The sequence below is a fragment of the Diorhabda carinulata genome, chromosome X (genome assembly GCF_026250575.1).
Source record: "Diorhabda carinulata isolate Delta chromosome X, icDioCari1.1, whole genome shotgun sequence".
Taxonomy (NCBI): domain Eukaryota; kingdom Metazoa; phylum Arthropoda; class Insecta; order Coleoptera; family Chrysomelidae; genus Diorhabda; species Diorhabda carinulata.
Genome location: NC_079472.1, coordinates 66,285,568 through 66,301,089, shown reverse-complemented (window position 1 = coordinate 66,301,089; position 15,522 = coordinate 66,285,568). Strand labels below are relative to the sequence as shown.

At 32.9% G+C, this 15,522-nt stretch overlaps 1 protein-coding gene across 2 annotated transcripts in view; it reads right to left on the bottom strand.

Annotated features, from left to right (window-relative positions):
• LOC130902233 (uncharacterized) overlaps positions 1 to 15,522 on the bottom strand; it is a 384,279-nt gene that overhangs the window by 203,277 nt on the left and 165,480 nt on the right. Inside the window, exon 3 of one of the 2 annotated variants that reach the window (XM_057814189.1) lies at positions 5,619 to 5,672. The exons of the other annotated variant lie outside the window; for it this stretch is intronic. The gene's annotated coding sequence lies outside the window, so the exon portion shown is untranslated. The remainder of the gene's footprint in view (positions 1 to 5,618; positions 5,673 to 15,522) is intronic. 2 annotated transcript variants of the gene reach the window in all.

The following is a 15,522-nucleotide window of genomic DNA, read 5'->3' as shown; positions in this document are numbered from 1 at the left end:
GAAGCATACAAATCAACAAACTTTTTTCAATTTTCCAAATCGACCCTAAACGAGGAGTACCTCCTTGAAAAAAGGATTTCAAGCACCAAAGGCACATGGGATTGATAATGATGATCATGAAATGAATCTACCTAATACCTTATAATTGTATTATTTCATATGTAGGCACTGTTTACCATAAAAAACTACATGAGACCATACTATTTATATTGAATCAAAAATGTCTAGCCGGTACCTGCTCTGTGTTATATCGAAAATATGAAAGACACTGTTATTTGTTGCTGTGAAGCTTCTCCTTTATCTACTCTACCGTCGTACTGAATCGGACAAATAAATTCTGAGCTAGTTCAACTTAAAATTGTAAATATTCTCAATTCAAGGAGAAATTTAAATAGTACCTTTCATTTGAGACGTAGTAAAAACACGAGAAGCTGTTCATTTCGAAGTTGACTTATGAGAACGATGAGATTTGGACCATAGTTTTTCTTAAAAAAATCATGTCATTGATATATCTAATCTATATTCAAGTTGTTTCAGTTTTTTTATGAAAAATATGATGACATACTCTGCCATTTTTACTTATCCATATTCCAAGGAAAATAACTGGAATCTAAGAAGAAGCCGTCTATTTACAGTATAATTCCTATGTTTATCTCAGAAAATATCTCTGTATCACTTTTAGTAATTTTCTTAAAATTTTCACTTTATAGTATATAGTATACCAATCACATAATTCGAAAAATATCGAAAACAAAATTTTTTATCGTCTTTAAAATTAAAATATCGTTGATAAATACCAAAATATCCTATCCGTGAATGTCAACAGAAGAGAAATTTTGAGTATGAAGAATTTTTTACCTGCGAAGCACTTTTCTTCAGGAACATTTCATAGCATACTGAGAAAAGTCTGCTTTTCATTTTTTGATAAGTATGAATTCGTTATCCTCTCTCATAGAGAAAAAAATTTTCAATAATTACATCACTTAGACAATGAACAAGGAGCTGAAGTGGCATCAAACCTAGAATGCCAGATAACCTCGATGGAGAACTGCACAAAATTATTAAAACGATTCCCATCAACGGCACATGTGACCGACCGTTTATGTATATCATTGTAATATTGATAATGTAACGTTCCTCGTTAAGGTCCGATAAAATTTACCGCTGAAAACTTGATTACATCATAATTTACATACTAATTATAACACTATAAACAATTCAGTAAAATCACTTCAGATTATACAATGCGGTCCATATGTATGGAGTAAATTCAATTTCACCGTTATTATGTACTATGTGTGAAGAAAACCCGAAAAAGGTCGATTTTTATTCTTATCATCCCCTCCAGCACCCCGTCCGAGTTATAATGACCCCCTCGAAAATTTTAAATGAGAAAGGGAGTCGTGTAGCAAATTTGCAATCATCACAAAGAAAATTGATTTTTGAGATGATAAATTAACTCCAATATAAAATGTGTCATTTAAATATGACTATTTTGTCATTTTGACAGCGATAAAAAAGTGTTTCGACTTAAAAAATAACAAAGTTTATAGAAAAATCAATTCCGCAATCCACAAAAAAATGCTAAAGCGTCAATAAGAAGACAATTTATGAAGTTTTGTCACAAAAAGTAGCAGTTATATTGAAGGATTGGCATTATAATATGAAATAGAGGAATGGAGAAGATTATGAGGAATATGCAGTTAAATCAATTTGGATTTCAACTGCGAAAAGGATTCAAGAAAAATATTCCAATGAATACAATATTAAATTTGATCCTTTTGCCGACATCACTTCTAAAGAAGCTCGTGATGCGAGAAATAGTAAACGGAAAGAATTACAAGTTATTCCGGATAAAAGGAAGGAAAAGTTCTGTAACATTGAACAAGAAATATATAGAAAACATGGCAAAATTATGGATTATAGACAACTCAGAGGGATTTACAGAAAATATTCTTTCATATAACTTATTATGAATTAGCTTAGGGGGAGAAGCTTCATACTGTGAAATTTATCATTTTCAAGAAGAAAAAATCAAAACGAAACTTTCAAAAGAAGATATGAATACAATACAATATTTTCCAAGACGACACAGGGTGGGTCGAAAAAATTGGCAGTCAACAAATGGATAACAAAAAATGAAATAGAATAATACTAGAATAGAATATATACGTGCTTTCTGTAAGAAATGTTGAATGAATTTTTGGAAAATGTTCCGTCACATATTAGACAACACTTGTGGTTTCAACACGAAGGGGAATCTGTTCATTTTACTGCAACGGAAAGAAATTACTTACACATACATTTTAGAGAAACGGATTGGTCGGGGTGGACCCAATTGTTGGCCTTCAGGATCACCTGACTAAATCCAATCGATTTTTTTCATATGAAGTCCTTAGTGTACGGAATAATGATCGAACTTGAACAAGATTTAATAGCTAGAATTCAAGCTGCGGCAGAAATCATTCAATGCCATTCAGATTTATCATCAAAAACACGTTTTTCAATGACAAAACGGTGTAATAAGTGTATTGAAATGAGCGGCCAATAGTTTGAAGATTTGAGACTATGTATAATTTTTATATGTTTTATTATATGAATCATTTATTGAGATCTCTCTTTGGTTGACTAATATAGGAACACTCTGTACATCTGAATAACATTTAGAACCAATCTGGGAATCGAACACTAAAATTTACGCACATATTTCGTGTAAACGAGGTAGAAAGCATTGTTATTGACGAAAGTTTCGCAAAAGACGGCACGACGACCAAATGCATTGGTAATTAACGTTCTCTTTTTGATAGAATTGAGAATTCCAGGAAGCTTTGGTGTAATTTATACAAAGAGCATAATAAGTTTTAGTGTAGTGGTAGTAGTAAACATTATGTTCAATTACTAAAATTGACTGTAAGAACTTGAGTATACTCTACTTTCACAAGTATACAAGGAGTGCTATTTCAGTATTGAGGTATACAAATAAAAAAAAAATATTGTATTGTCGTGATAAAGAATGACTCGTCTTTTGGGATTGGTTTCCCTTCGAACACTCCTGGTAAACAAATACTGGTGTAATGGAAAGGTGGCGACATATCCAGTTATACGAAAAAAAAATGGGGGACCATTTGCTCCGAGTTGCTTCGTGCACTAACAAATTTTTTACATTTGGATTGTTTTGAGAGATTGTTTTTTATTTTTCCGTTCATATGCTTAGATCCGTGATTCATCGCCTATTACACACAGGGTGTTTCAAAAAAAAAGGATGCCGTCTCTGAGATAGATAGAAAAATGGAAAATATTTGGGGTTCACTCATTGAAGAATTTACGTAACGCCATCTATATAAAAGATAAAGGGCGTTGAAGTTATAACCAATGTTGGTATAAAGTATTGATGAAATTATTAATCATTATAATCAATTAGTGAGGATGATGTGAATTCAAAATTATTTGTCGCCTAATTGAGACCCTATCGATAAAACGGATACAATTTAAAAAAATGGGATTGAGGGTTTCGTTTCTTGTAACGTTTCAAAAAAATCCAATCTAATCAGTAGAGAATCATAAGTAAACTAAGTATGGGAACAGAGCTATTGGAGATCTTGGTAAGGAACAAACAAATATTTGATGATCAAGTGTTGTGGTTTTGGGACTCAAACTGTTGTTTATTACATACTTATTTTACTTTGAATTTTACACGGAAATAGCGTTTTCTCTGAGTTCGCCATGGAAAACTGTCATTCATTGATAGTTATGATGTTAAATCAATAATAATTAAATTTCTGAAACCTTGTTATTTGTCAAAATAGATATTATTAATTAAAATGTACTCAAATTTTGAATACACTGACATATTAATAACCTCGGGCGAGTATTTAGGAAACTCTAGAGCAGCTGTTACGCATTATACAGAGAAGTTTCCTCAAAGAAACTTACCAAGGGAAAATACATTCAGAATCATTGAGCGACGTTGTCGAGAAGCTGAGAACGTGAGACCAAAAAAAAAAAAATAAATTCTGGTAGGCCAAGAACAACAAGAACTATTAATAGAAAAAATATGATTTTAAATTTAGTTGATCAAAATTCTCATCTTGAATTTTAAAGTATCGAATTATATCAAGAGTAAAACTAAATGATGTGTTCGCTTGAAATTTTGCCCAATAAATCTAATATTGAGAAACTATTTGGTACGAACCGTATAACTAGCGCCCTCTATGAGAGTCAGATATAAAAATATATTCATTGGATGTATCAGCTACCAAAAATATTCGTCCAAAATTTCAATACAATGTTGCCAATAATTTCGGTAAAATTTTAGAAAATACGTATAATTTTTTTTCTTCAAAACCTTTATCTTGAATATGGATGGCGTTAGGAAATTATTTACTGAGCAAACCCCAACTATTTTCCAGTCTTCTCTCTATCCCATAGACAGGATCTCTTTTGTTGAAACAACCTGTAGATGTCTTTGGGAGCACCGCGATACAAGGGGTATCCAAATCTTTTTGACAATCAAATTTTCATGCAATATTGAATGTTTGCGAGTGAAACTAATGCCCAAGTATGCTCCTATCTCGCGATATGTAACATGATGATCATTAAAAATGTCAAACTCATGATGGCAGTGTCAGATTTGTAATATTCACATCAGTGTTTCCATATCTCAAAACTTCGTACAACTACAAACGATGCTTGTAAAACACCAAGCTAAAGGGTCAGCATCCGTACGTGACAGATATAAGAGGCCTCAGATATTCTTCCGATTGAAAAATTCGATTTGAATACCTTCGGATTTGTATATTAAACGTTCGATTACCTTCGAAATTCGATTATTCCTAATATTATAATAATTTTTTGCTATTAGACTAATAATTATTAAGAATATGATAATATCACTTTCTTGAACACATCATAGATGAATTTGATTTTCAATATTATTTTTTCCCTGAGATTATTTTGATCGGTACTACCAGTTGATTTCAACCGGTGCGCTGTGCCCTCTATCTCAGAAACGATTCACCGTATGAAAAAATCTTTGAAACAAAAGTTGTAGAAAATTTAATGCTCTAGAGTATTGATTATGAATACAAATAGCGTAAAACCTATAGGAAACGGATTATTTGCAGAAAAATTTATATGTGAATTTTGAGAGTAGCTTTAGGATTTCGAATGAACAAGTTTAAACGACTTTACAGCTAGGTATCTCGATTTTCCGAAATTCTTGCCTAAATCTCTCTAAAATGACTGGACTATCTACGCTCTTTAATTATAATTTCGAAAGTTGTACTATCTACATGTATATAAGCCTCGTGATTTCTGTGCGCTTGAAATGTGTACATTTTTAATCATTCAAAATACTTAATTCAATCAAAAATTGTACGGTTCTAGAATAAGAGAGAATCTGAAGGACAAAAAATTGATTTCTCCCCTGTACATTTCATTACAGTGGAGTTACGATGTCTTCAAGATTCTCAAATTAGATATTGATCTACAGGATGCGGACATCTGGTTTATTAATCCGTTTCCTTCCACCACAACGAAATAAATTTCAAGTTGAACGGGAGGTCTTTGGATATACCAATTACAATTGTACATTTGATTTACAAAATTCATCAGCTTACCCGTTTTCTTGATCCGGTTTGATCAATTTTGACTTGAATTTATAGTCCAGTTCTCTGAAAAAACATTTTCCAAATATTATCAATGGGAGTAAATGCATTGAGTAAAATATGTCTGCATGCTTCAGATATTTATTATGTATAACTGGAAATATACCATTTATACCAATAAATTGTAAATAGTAGCTGTAAGTTGGATTTTTTTGGGTAAGCTAATGTGATTATGTCATATTTCTTTCATTTTGTCGACCACGTTAGTTTATTTCTAGAGAGATATGTGCTTGGAATGATATAGTGCGTACTAAAGCATTTAAATACTTTTAAAATTTGGAAGTCATAACATTATTTTCGTTAATTGAATCTTTCATACTCAAAATGAAGAAAGTGATAACTTTAAATTGGGGACAGGGATCTAGGGAGAGTATGTATTCGAAAACATAGTGTGAAAATCAGTGCCGTAAATAGGGCGTTGCCACCGGTCCCAAGCACAGGGCGTAGATTCTGGGGGGTAGAAATATAGCCAGACCCGACAGGGATTATCATTTTTTCGGTTTGCTCGTAATTCGGTTGGCGTCAAACGCTGAGAAATTGTCTAATGAAAATCGAATGTAATCGTTTCCCACACCGCGTAAAAACGACTTGCGATGTCGTTATGTGTCAACCGAACTGAACGACTGCTCCGAGAGAAGTCTATTCAGTTATACTTTGCGTGTTGGTGAAGAGAAGTCCTACTCTTTCCTTCGATAAAATGGGTAATTTTTGTTGTTTCATACATCAAAAGACAATTTATTCTGAAAATTATTTATTCTCAAAATAACTTTTTTAGTATAGAACGTTTTTTTAATACACGATGTACAAGCGTTATAAGGTGTCTACTCATCACTGCTGCGGTTGCGGAAGTAGTCTTTGAATTGGTTTCTGACGACAAATCCTTCAGATTTATGAAAACCATACAAGTCGTTTTCGAGATAATTGAGGCGTTCCATACATAAAACTCACTCTGTATAATATATCACTTCTGTTTCATCAGTTTTTATATTCGAAGCGTTCGAGTCTAGCGAACGTTCTTTCTCGTTAGTTTACTTCCAGTTGTACGGCATTAGAGGAAAGGCACGTAATTTGAGATAGCGCCTATAATGAGACACCCTCTTTTATCTATAACTTAAAGTTACCACCTAGCGACAGCCCCCAAAATTCATTCATAGGAAGGTGATTTATGAAATTAGTTGAATTGATTTCAGTTGTCCTTAAACATAGCAAGTTAATATGGTTTTATGCATTTGTGGAATACCAAAGTTTTATAAGTGTTCATTTCGATTATTTAATTTGTGGTATGATAGTTGGTATATTTTATTAAATAAATAAAACACATGAAACTTGTGTGGTGTGAGTTTTCTTATATTTAATGTGCTTTTAATTTTTTAACAATTTTTAAGTTGTTTTTTGCAGATGACTAAGAACAAGAAAAAAAGGAAACAGTGGAAATAAGGAGACGGGGTACATCATGGTCTCAAAACATTCAATGTTCCAAAAGGTCTAATATAATGTCATGTTTCCAAATGGTTCATTCGTTTTAAAATGGACTAAATAAAAGCTTGATTATTTTACTTGTTTCTCTTTTCCTTAGCAAAATTTTTCATTTTAAGAACTGTAAGTGAAAGACAAAAGAAGTACAAAGAATGTCTAGGTAGAAAACAATCTTTACCTGAGACTTTAGAGAAAACGCTAGCTGATTACTGCATTGATTACTGCATTGATTACTGCAAGTAAAGAAAGGATTTTGGTCTTCGTAGGACAGATGTGAAATATATGGCTTTCATGCTGCTTAGAAATAGTTTACAGCATTCTTTTAGTAGTGGAAAAAGGGATTTTTAACCAGACAACCACAGATTTCGGTTCGAACACCGGCAATATCAAGTTACGGAGAATTTACCGCCGAAAACGTTGCACAAGTTTTCGAACTATTTGAAAGGAGATGGACAAAATTGATTTTTCTCCACACACACTATTCAACGTTGACTTAACAGGCATCACAGTTGTACAACGTAAACAAAGTAAAATCATTGACTTGAAAGGAACAATACAGGTTTGTCCAATATCATCTTAAATAGAGGGAAACCATCTGGATGGATTCTGACCGATATTTTTTCACAGTGGTTTTCACATATTTTCAATAATTCACTAAACCAACCAAAGATGATTCAATTTTTTTATTGCTGCATGGTCACTATTTCCACACCAGAAGCCTAGAAATCATAGACATCACAAGAAAGAAATATGTTTCAATTGCATGCTTACCGCCACATGATACCCATAAGATGCAGCCACTTGATGTGGGTTTCATGGAACCTTTAAAAACCTTAACAAATATAGACTTATTCAAAAAACAACCCCGGATATGACCTACAATAACATTTGCTCACTATTTGGATAAACTTATAATCGGTCTGCAGCAATGGAAGCTTCAATCAAACCATTTTAAAAAACAGGTCTCTTTCCTTGCAACGAAAATGTCTTCAGGAACACAGACTTTTTAAAACAAGAACAAACGCAGCCTTTACGGGAAAGAACTAATAATGAAAATGAGCATCCTTTAGATTTGGGTCTGGATCTGGATAATATTTAATATATTAGAAAAAACTGGTCCAAAAATCCAAAAAGAAAAGAGGCAGTTATTTATTCATTTTCACACAATTAACAAAACCCTTAACAGTGGATTAATCGAAAAAAAATCGAATCATAGTCGATAGCATGTTATTATTTCAAAAAACTCATTCGAAGTTATGAGGAGCTCGTTAGTGTATGCCATCAGAGCCGTACTAAGTCAAGACAATCACCTCATATATTACGTTTCCTGAACTCTAAATTCTACCAAAAATTTATGACTCTACCATTGAATGAGAATCACTGGCAATTATTTTTGTGACGCACTTATTTACTTGACCGAACCTTTAAGATTTTAACAGACCTTATATCACTCTCTCAAACACTCGAATACATTTATTAGACAGTAATTTGATGATAATCCGAAATTTTGTTTGTCCGATTAGCTTGTTTTTAATCATTGTTTGAGTGAAATTGCAGAATACATCTAACGTAACAACCGAAAATATTTCCACAAAAGATATTTAAACAGAAAACGGTGAGAGGATGAAATAGCCGAAAGGAAATTAGGAGCTAGGTATTTATATCGTGAATTCATAATTTTAATTAAAAACATCAAGAGCATAAGTTTTCATCCAGACGAAAATATCAATAAAAAGTTTTTTCATTTATCATTTATTGTACAACTATGTAATATATTCGAAAATGTCAAAAGTACCCAGACTATATATTTAGGAATTGACTGAACTGCTTAGATCGTTTTTCTCGTTGGCTAGTAGCTACCTCAATGATCAACCATGAAGCCAAAATGACGCTCGTGTCTTCTGGGAAGGCTAGATCAGCAGCTATCGAACACTGTTCAAGTTTACCATGGATCAGGGAGGATAATTTGAATTGGAATTATTTCGATTACTTAGCCGGTCGACGGGAACTAACCACCTGCACACGACGGCATACCATCCACAAGCCAACGAGATGGTCAAGCGTTTCCAAAGGAAGTTCAAAGCAGCGATACGGTGCCATTAAAATGACCAATGGACTATCGGTCGTCATGGGCATCAACGCCACTGAATGCGAAGACATAGGTGTTTGACCGTGCGAAATGCTATCCGGACAACGCACGCGTTTATCCAGGAAATTCTTCGAGCCGGCGAGTCTGGATAGTGAACCAGCGGAGTTTATCAAGGTAAGTTTAGCTGGCCAAACTGAACAAATTGTTCTACCACTACACAAACAATCACATATACACTGTCTGACCCGGTAAACTTCTACCTTAAGAATCTGAAGACGATAACTTGGTTATCAAAACGTGCGTGAGGCAGTGTAATTTGAGTATTGGTGTAATGGTAGTGTAGACAGTGTATTTGGTATTAATATTACCATCAGTTTCAAAATTCCAGCTTGATAGGGCAAAAACCTATGAAGCGACATAGCACACTGTTCGTGTCAACATCTGGCCACTGCAAAATAAGTTTTTCTGCGCTACGACGGTGTAAAATACTTGTTACGTATGCCTTACGAAGTAATTGAATGAAAACAAACTTCCATCACTAGAGTCCGCTAAAGAGAACAAATTGTAACGATCGAACGACTCAAACCGGCCTCTCATACGACAATGGCGTGACGATCTACTCAAGAAGTGAACATTTGGGGAAATCTGTCTAAGAAATCATTAGAAAAATTACAGAGACTACAAAATAAGTGTATGAAATTTGTATAGAGACTCGAACATTTTAAATTTTATTGAAAGTAAACTCAGTCAGTTTACCTTAAGTCTCTGAAGACGATAACTTGGTTATCGAAACGCGCGTCCCACGTAGTTGTGATGTAAAAATTATATTCAGTCCGATAGTACATCGAGACCACATTTTCAAATCGTTAAGTTAGGGCATCAGTATTGATAACATTGAGATAATCTGATCACCTAATCAGTATTTTTTTGATTTTTGTTTTTCTTGCGTTAAAAGCTACAATAAGCTTGTGAAGACAACAGCTTTGAATAGAGAATAAAGTGACATTCACAAGCATATAAGAGGATGAATTGATATCTAGTTGACCTAGATAAGTTCCATGCATAAACAAAATATTGCGTTACCATTGCAACGATTAATAACTTATTAGAAGTGTAAGTGTAAAGTTTGAAGTCAAAAAAGTAGACCGCAGTTACGTAATAAATTAAAAGGAGAGCCATCATCAAGTATCTTTATTTAAAAGGGTTAAGAGGTAAGCAGATTTATGAAGATATGCTTAATACCCTTGGTAATCAATGTCCTTCGTATGCGACCGTGAAAAATTGGACTGCAAGCTTCAAAACAGGTATATTGTCCATTGAAGATGATGACCGATCGGGAAGGCCAGTTTTTGTGTCAGTCCCCGAAAATATCGATGCAGTTCATGACATGATTTTATCAGACCGTCGAATTGGGCTAAAAGGGATATCTGAAGCAATGAATATTTTATAGGAACGCGTTCATCATATAGTTCACGTCAATTAGGACATGATAAAAATTGCTGCAAAATGGATCCTCAAATGTTTGAATGTTGACCAAAAGCGTGCAATGGTAGAAGCATCGCGTTCGATCGGTCCTCGATTTGAAAACAATGGTCATCAACGTCATCGTCTCCATATGACTCACGCAATATCCATTTCCAATTTGATAAACGCGAAATTTAAGAATAATCTTTTTATGAGAAAAATTTTATGGCTTTATTGTTTTTCTAAATATTCTTCATTAAAATATATTATCCACTAAGATCAATATACTTTTGTATGCGTTTAACGATTAGTGCAACCACGATTCAATTCGGAAAACCAGCGCAACACGATAGCTCGAGGTGATACTTCATCACCAAAAGTCAAAGCGAGTTAATCGGCACACTACTGTTGGTTTAATCCACAGTGAAAGTCATAGAAAATCATCGCACGATTTAATTCCATTCTTTGACCAAGATTAATGTTACAAGTGTCTGTAAGCATCGCAAATATTATTCTCATGACAACACGTTCTGAATACGTTCACCATCAAAAATGTCGTACTTTATGATGGCAAAATTAAATTTGACATATTCACATTAGTGTTGCTATATCTCAAAACTCAAGTAGCAGCCCCTCGTATTACGTGATTGATTTCTATATAAATTTGTGTTAGAAACTATAACTTGATCGCATTTGCTCAACCATTAAGTTTCATTTTATTTTCTCCACAAGTATCTAGACTTTTAAAAATGAAACTAGAACTCTCAGGCGACAAAAGGTGATAAAAAAGACTGAAATTTGATGCTCAACACAAGGAAGACAATTTATCACTCGCATAACATATTTTCTCGATTTTTCATGGCTCGAATAAGAAGAGTAAACAATCATTTTAGGTTCTTTTAGTGTAGAATACTATGTACAGTGTGATATGTGTGTCAGTATCATGAAGAATATAATTTCATGAATGGTCACAGCAGTTAACTAATCAATAAAATCAAAGACAGAATACATACTATAATATTTTAATAAGTCAATAGTAGGTTATATATATCAACATAATAGATTAACTATATATGAGGAATATCATGTATTATTTCAGTATTTGCACAGGGGCAAAAAAAATGATTCCTGATGCTTTTTATGACGTGACTGTATATTGTTTATCTAATTAATTAGAATATTAGCAACCTTAATAGTGTTACCTGTACTTATACCTGATAACTGGTCATTTTTTATACGTGAATTTCGAACCTGAATATAATATAATATCAATTATGGCTTTTTCCGGCTTCTTTGCCTTTTCTTATCCTTGCTATAGATGATATAGAAGAAAGACTCTCCAGGGAGTTTGTTGAGTTTTGTTTTTATGGTTCAAAGAATTCATTTCATGTTCATAAATTGTCTACTGTATCTTCAAATGAATTGATCAAAAATGTTATACACAGAAGCGACACTTTTTTGTAGCCTTTCAGAATCATTTTCTTCATTAATTATGCTACTTGGTAGTTTATAACCACCGACGATTAATCAGACGTGACATATGGCTTAGAAGCTAGGCTACTAGGATTTGATACCACAATTTCGTCATTCATCGAAGTGAAATCATTCTGAGTAAGTTTCAATTGAGCCAGCATACAGGTGTTCGTTATTCAAATGATAACACTGGCCTACACAATTTTCGTAACACGAACAACTATTTTTAGAATGCCAGTACCTTTTATACGTCGATTGCTACTGAAGTTTCGAGATATGGCAACACTGATGTGAATATGTCAAATTTCACATTGCCGTTATAAAATTTGACATTTTCAATGGTGAAGTAACTTGGAACTTAATACGAGTTGTTCACTGATAGTTGAAACCACGAACATATTCGTGCGATGTTTTTCCAAGAGTTTTGTTGTGGATTAAAGCAACAGCAGTATGCCGATGAATTCGCTTCGATTTTTCGTGATAAAGCACCATCTGGAAACAATGTGTTTTGTTTCTTTTTCTAATTCAATCGTGGCCGTACTTCGCTATTTGAACTTAACTTCCACAGACTCGAAGAGTTTTTTGACACAATTATGATTTAATTTTTCCTTGGAATCGTACACAAAAGCGATGAGAAAATTCAAAAATCAGTTATCTCACACAATGTTTTGGGAAGATTTGAAAATTCAAAATTTTGATTATACTCGTATGCTGTCACTGATTCCACTTTATCGTTTTTAATATTCTTCTATACATTGAAAATTATGAGATATAATCAAAATTGAATTAGTTCACTGAATTATAGCCATATCAATGTTTGAAATAATTTAAGTACTGCCGATAATATCGGTCATATCTTGAGAAAGCCCCTACAAACAAGAATATATACTCGAGGAAGCCATTTCCGAGATAACTGAGGCGTTCTATACTTGACATTCTGAGAGGGCGAATATATCAATTGGACTTCGAGAGAACTTATTTTGTTCGAATATAGATGAAAACTAATCATTTCTTGGATTGGAGAATAATCACGACAGTTCTTTTTTAATGTAAACATTCGTTAATTTTTTTTGGATCCATGGTTTCATTATCATATTATGGCAGAATATGATTTCATAACCTCTTCACCAATCTCCTCAAATTTATGGGGAATGAATTTTAATAAAACCGAAACAAGTTAAAATAGTTATTTATGTAACAAGTGCAAAAGTAAGAGTTTGACAACACGTCGAGTGCAATAAACACTTTTTGCACGAGTTCCATACAATTTTTTTCTACGTTCTTAAAAAAAATGTAGAAAAATAAAAATCGCAATTTACCAGAATATTTATTAATTAATCAACATTAATTTGAAATTGAGAAGTTAGGAACTAGTAATTAGGAATCATAATACAATTTTTGCAATTTTCAATATTCAATATTTCTTAGTGAACTATTGGGACGTAATCTCGTGTATTTACGGTATATATCGATCAAACTTAATCCTTCTTCAACCTGATCTCTAATGACAAAACTACGTTCCATGTCAGTTTAAGAAAATGGCACTTTTACCATTAATATTGAACTTCTTCTATGTCTTCAATATTTAATTTTTGAAGCTCATCTCTACGACATGCCCCTGCGATGCCAAATATTACAGCGACCTACGGCAAGTAATTTTAAAATGTCTTACAAAAGCTAAACAATAATTACTGACTGACTTTTCATCAAATACTGGGACTTCGCAGCTTCTTTTAGAAATTGATAAATGTGTCCTCTATTATAGTGTATTTCGGAAATGTATATAGCAGTAAAATGGGGAATTCCATCCAGTTCAGCTCAATTTCGCTGTTGGCCATAGGTGTAGGTCTTGAAATATTGTGTAGGGATTACTTAGGTAGTAAATTATCTTGCCTAATTCCAATCCTATTTCAGATTCGGCTTAACCATGCGCCGTAAGGGCAATGGTGCCTTACCCAAAATTTTTGGTATATTTGTTTAGTTTAACGCATCAGTATTTGCTTTTAAACCGTAAATAGTGTTCACAGTATTATAAGATTATAAGAATGAGAAAATTATTATTTTAAATGTACACGATTGCTTAAAATACGATTACCCGAAATGTACTGTACAAGAAACTGTCGACCGATGTTCCCGAATTACTGGAGTTGGATAAAGTTAAAGAAAGATATCAGGCCAAGTGGAACCTCCCAAGAAAAGTCCAGGCAGATCAGTGTAATTCGAAGAAAAGTTCACTCTTTTTATTTTGAAAAAGAAATACCCACCCTTGAGAAGATTTTAATGGGGCTTGGCCAGGACGACAGTATTCCGTTGATAACTAAAAAACTTTTATGGGCCACTTTCTTACTTTTTGAGTTATTAATTTTTTTGTTAAAAATTTGATCATTGCAGACCCATATAAATTACGAGCGTACCCTTAAAGAAATGAAAATGGTTTCTATCTGTTTCCTTTTAACAAGATCAGACGTATTTGAATCTATGTTGAGAAATTTTCCATTTCATACAGGGTGTGTATAAAAAGTGTTGAAAGTTTAACTTCATAAATATCAAATTTCTTAATTTTTTCAAATAGAACCACCCGGTTTTTTTTTAATGCATTCAGGGGTAAAAATAGGGCAAATTCATGTATACTTTTCTATAAATTTTTAGAGATGCAAGTGTGGGTGTGGTCTATATTTTATTTTGACCCGTTGATACAAGCACTAACAAATAAAAAAGTATTTTTCTTTATCTTGTCAAGGTCTGGAAAAAAATCGAATCAAATTGTATTAACTAATCCTATTTCAACTTTTAGTCGTTTCTGAGATATTTAAGGTTTTGAATTATCATTGTATTTTTTAATAAGTTCTAATTTTTAATGTTCCTTCTCAATTTAATAACAAAGATTATGTAAATTTGCTTTCAATACATGGTGAATGTGACAAAGTTGTTACAAGAAGATGTACTTTATTTACTTCAAGATATCCAGATAGACCACGACCAAACTCGCACACTGTTAAATGAATTCTCAACAATTTTAAGTCATACGGTTCACTTGAAGCAAAAGTTTACGGGTCAAAATGAAATTTAGACACCAGCATCTCTATACATTTAATATCTGGATATTGGTGAGATTTAGGTATAGAAAAGTATAGATGAATTCACTTTATTTTTCACCCCTAAATACATTAAAATAGAAAAAACTGGGTGGTTCTATTTAAAAAATTGAGAAATTTGATATTTATGAAGTTAAACTTTGAACGCTTTTTATACACACCCTGTATAAAATAGAAAATTTCTCAACATAGATTCAAATACTTCTGATCTTGCTAAATGGAAATAGTTAGCAACCACTTCCATATCTTTAAAAGTATC